This window comes from Danio aesculapii, chromosome 17 (assembly GCF_903798145.1).
Source record: "Danio aesculapii chromosome 17, fDanAes4.1, whole genome shotgun sequence".
NCBI lineage: Eukaryota > Metazoa > Chordata > Actinopteri > Cypriniformes > Danionidae > Danio > Danio aesculapii.
The window spans coordinates 53,902,002-53,907,001 of record NC_079451.1 but is presented as its reverse complement, the minus strand read 5'-3'; the positions used below and the strand labels follow the sequence as shown (position 1 = coordinate 53,907,001).

The following is a 5,000-nucleotide window of genomic DNA, read 5'->3' as shown; positions in this document are numbered from 1 at the left end:
AGGCGAGTCAGGCGGAGAACAGGTGAGTCAGTTGGAGAACAGGTGAGTCGGTAGGAGAACAGGCGAGTCAGTTGGAGAACAGGTGAGTCAGTTGGAGAACAGGTGAGTCAGTAGGAGAACAGGCGAGTCAGTTGGAGAACAGGTGAGTCAGTTGGAGAACAGGTGAGTCAGGCGGAGAACAGGTGAGTCAGGCGGAGAACAGGTGAGTCAGTAGGAGAACAGGTGAGTCAGTAGGAGAACAGGTGAGTCAGTAGGAGAACAGGCGAGTCAGTTGGAGAACAGGTGAGTCAGTAGGAGAACAGGTGAGTCAGTAGGAGAACAGGTGAGTCAGTAGGAGAACAGGTGAGTCAGTAGGAGAACAGGTGAGTAGGCATGTGCCGGTATCACATTTTCATGCTGCGATTAATTGATTGAGCTTTTATCACGGTATACGGTATTATCACGATATTGTAATTTTACTAGAGAAACAGGTAAAAAAACACAAAAAACTTCAGTTTCTTCAACTTAGTAACTTTAATAACTTTTTAATTAACTAAAAGTACTTCAAACATTTAAATACAAATAAATATAAATAAATCAATACACAATATAAAAGTAAACTTGAGCGATTATATCAAAGTGAATGTGCAAAGGGAAAGCGTCTTCGATCAGAAATCCCTCTGCATTTTTTTGGAACCCAAAATATTTCCAAACCTCTGACTTTACCCTTTTTGAAGGGGGATAAATTGTCGGCAGCGTTCCTCCTTCCGCCATGCTGCTTCTTCGTGTGAGCAGGGCTGGACTGGGGCAAAAAAATCGGCCCTGGCATTTCAGAGCGGCCCACTAAATTCAATCAAAATGCTATCTATCTATTTTTATCAACTCATTTTCTATAAAACACAAAAGCCATATACATGAAATAAATAAATAAATACAAACTTTAATCTCAATTTAATTTCTGTATGCTGTCCATAAAGATATTTGTTGAGTTCTAAAAAATACACTATTCATTCATTTATTTTTCTTCGCATAAGTCCCTTATTTATCAGGGGTTGCCACAGTGGAATGAACTGCCAACTATTCCAGCATGTTTTATGCAGCAGATGCCTATCCAGCCACAACCCAATATTGGAAATCACCCATACACACTCATTCACACACACTCATACACTACAGTCAATTTAGCTTATTCAATACACTATTCACTCAGCCTATATTCAATAATAAACATAACAAAAACTGCCTGCTAATGCATGGGTTAATCTTCAAAGGGAACAGTGTCACATTTTAACCTCTTTCACCTCATCCTGCTTGCTGTTTCACTATCTAAACAATGAAAACATATCATAAGTCAAATTTGTTTCATTTTGATATTTGATTTACACTGTCTCTTTTGCAGAATATCAGTTTTAATAACCAATAATGGCCATTATAACAGTATAACGTACATTAAATTTAAACGATAAAGGTTAGCAATCAGTCAATGTGCAGAATCAGTGTATGTGGTTACATAAATTAATATATTAGCTTATCTTTGCACTCAGCCAAAACAGTTAACTGAGAACAAGTGATTCAAAAGACATAAGAATTGTTAGATAGAGACAACAAGATGAATTCAATATCACGTTTAACAACTATATTGAGATGAGATCATCCAGCAGATGAACTGTCTGACATGCACTATACTCTCACCTGGGGTTTATGCCGACCCGCTGAACTAGTGGCTGCAGCTCTGGGCAGAGAGTGTGTGGTCACGTGATTTGCGTTTTTAGCCGTGTACTAGAATGAACAGAGAACTTTTCAGAATCGCTAAATGAAACGCCGGTGTATTTCCCGCGATTTCTCTGCGCCTCCCTTGCGTTTCTTCTCTCTGACTCTCGACTATTTTGACAAATACACACAGACGACGCACGCTCACACGGAGTCCAAAATTGGAGTTTGTGATTGGGCCAGCCCAATGTCAATACCGAAAAGAGCCAATGGGCTGCACAGTGTCACATGGGCCGGCCCGGTCTGTCTGTCCGGGAAAAAAAGCATCTACTTTCAGAGAGTCACAGATCACAGCAGCGTCAATCAATAAGGCAGAAAAAAACGATAGGCTGCTAAGCCTTTTATGGGCCGATCAAATCATAAGACGATGATCAGCCCGGCCCAAAAAGTACGTCGGCCCACCGGGAAAGTGCCCGGTCTGCCAGAAGGCAAGTCCGCCCCTGCGTGTGAGGATTATAGTGCGGTGGCAGCGGCGGCGGCGCGCACACAGGGCTTCTACATGTGGGGATTGTTTACATCAGAGTGCGCATCAGTTCTGCGCAGCATATACGCAGTGTTTCTTCAAGCGGTTGATGGAAAATAAGCTAAGGCGCGTTCTAAGAATATAAATTCGGATCTATTATTTTTCACGGTATTTTGAAGTGCCCGCGATAACAATATCGTGCATATTCATTACCGTGATTTATCGCATTACCGAATACCGGCACAAGCCTACAGGTGAGTCAGACGGAGAACAGGTGAGTCAGAAGGAGAACAGGTGAGTCAGTTGGAGAACAGGTGAGTCAGTAGGAGAACAGGTGAGTCAGACGGAGAACAGGTGAGTCAATTAGAGAACAGGTGAGTCAGTTAGAGAACAGGTGAGTCAGTTGGAGAACAGGTGAGTCAGTTGGAGAACAGGTGAGTCAGACGGAGAACAGGTGAGTCAGTTAGAGAACAGGTGAGTCAGTAGGAGAACAGGTGAGTCAGAAGGAGAACAGGTGAGTCAGTTGGAGAACAGGTGAGTCAGTAGGAGAACAGGTGAGTCAGACGGAGAACAGGTGAGTCAGACAAAGAACAGGTGAGTCAGTTGGAGAACAGGTGAGTCAGTAGGAGAACAGGTGAGTCAGACGGAGAACAGGTGAGTCAGACAGAGAACAGGTGAGTCAGTTGGAGAACAGGTGAGTCAGTTAGAGAACAGGTGAGTCAGACGGAGAACAGGTGAGTCAGTTAGAGAACAGGTGAGTCAGTTGGAGAACAGGTGAGTCAGACGGAGAACAGGAGAACAGGTGAGTCAGACGGAGAACAGATGAGTCAGGCGGAGAACAGGTGAGTCAGTTGGAGAACAGGTGAGTCAGTAGGAGAACAGGTGAGTCAGTTGGAGAACAGGAGAACAGGTGAGTCAGTTGGAGAACAGGTGAGTCAGTTGGAGAACAGGTGAGTCAGTTGGAGAACAGGTGAGTCAGACAGAGAACAGGTGAGTCAGTTGGAGAACAGGTGAGTCAGACGGAGAACAGGAGAACAGGTGACTCAGACGGAGAACAGGAGAACAGGTGAGTCAGTTAGAGAACAGGTGAGTCAGGCGGAGAACAGATGAGTCAGTTGGAGAACAGGTGAGTCAGTAGGAGAACGGGTGAGTCAGTTGGAGAACAGGAGAACAGGTGAGTCAGTTGGAGAACAGGTGAGTCAGTTGGAGAACAGGTGAGTCAGTTGGAGAACAGGTGAGTCAGTAGGAGAACAGGTGAGTCAGTTGGAGAACAGGAGAACAGGTGAGTCAGTTGGAGAACAGGTGAGTCAGTTGGAGAACAGGTGAGTCAGTTGGAGAACAGGTGAGTCAGTAGGAGAACAGGTGAGTCAGTTGGAGAACAGGTGAGTCAGACGGAGAACAGGTGAGTCAGTTGGAGAACAGGTGAGTCAGTAGGAGAACAGGTGAGTCAGTTGGAGAACAGGTGAGTCAGTTGGAGAACAGGTGAGTCAGTAGGAGAACAGGTGAGTCAGTTGGAGAACAGGTGAGTCAGACGGAGAACAGGTGAGTCAGTTGGAGAACAGGTGAGTCAGACGGAGAACAGGTGAGTCAGGCGGAGAACAGGAGAACAGGTGTGTCAGTTAGAAAACAGGTGAGTCAGGTGGAGAACAGGTGAGTCAGTTGGAGAACAGGTGAGTCAGGCGGAGAACAGGTGAGTCAGTTAGAGAACAGGCGAGTCAGTTGGAGAACAGGTGAGTCAGTTGGAGAACAGGTGAGTCAGTTGGAGAACAGGCAAGTCAGACGGAGAACAGGAGAACAGGTAAGTCAGTTAGAGAACAGGTGAGTCAGTTGGAGAACAGGTGAGTCAGACGGAGAACAGGTGAGTCAGACGGAGAACAGGTGAGTCAGGCGGAGAACAGTTGAGTCAGGCGGAGAACAGGTGAGTCAGACGGAGAACAGGTGAGTCAGTTGGAGAACAGGTGAGTCAGACGGAGAACAGGTGAGTTAGTTGGAGAACAGGTGAGTCAGTTGGAGAACGGGAGTCAGGTGAAGAACAGGTGAGTCAGTTAGAGAACAGGTGAGTCAGACGGAGAACAGGTGAGTTAGTTGGAGAACAGGTGAGTCAGACGGAGAACAGGTGAGTTAGTTGGAGAACAGGTGAGTCAGTTGGAGAACGGGAGTCAGCTGGAGAACAGGTGAGTCAGTTAGAGAACAGGTGAGTCAGACGGAGAACAGGTGAGTTAGTTGGAGAACAGGTGAGTCAGACGGAGAACAGGTGAGTCAGTTGGAGAACAGGTGAGTCAGTAGGAGAACAGGTGAGTTAGTTGGAGAACAGGTGAGTCAGACGGAGAAAACAGGTGAGTTAGTTGGAGAACAGGTGAGTCAGACGGAGAACAGGTGAGTTAGTTGGAGAACAGGTGAGTCAGTAGGAGAACAGGTGAGTCAGTTGGAGAACAGGTGAGTCAGACGGAGAACAGGTGAGTCAGTTGGAGAACAGGTGAGTCAGACGGAGAACAGGTGAGTCAGGCGGAGAACAGGAGAACAGGTGTGTCAGTTAGAAAACAGGTGAGTCAGGTGGAGAACAGGTGAGTCAGTTGGAGAACAGGTGAGTCAGGCGGAGAACAGGTGAGTCAGTTAGAGAACAGGCGAGTCAGTTGGAGAACAGGTGAGTCAGTTGGAGAACAGGTGAGTCAGTTGGAGAACAGGCAAGTCAGACGGAGAACAGGAGAACAGGTAAGTCAGTTAGAGAACAGGTGAGTCAGTTGGAGAACAGGTGAGTCAGACGGAGAACAGGTGAGTCAGACGGAGA

The 5,000-nt window shown here is 46.3% G+C and overlaps 1 protein-coding gene across 2 annotated transcripts in view; it reads right to left on the bottom strand.

Annotated features, from left to right (window-relative positions):
- The window catches only part of LOC130244155 (ribosome quality control complex subunit NEMF), a 48,248-nt gene that overhangs the window by 9,618 nt on the left and 33,630 nt on the right, over positions 1–5,000 (bottom strand). The window lies entirely within an intron of this gene.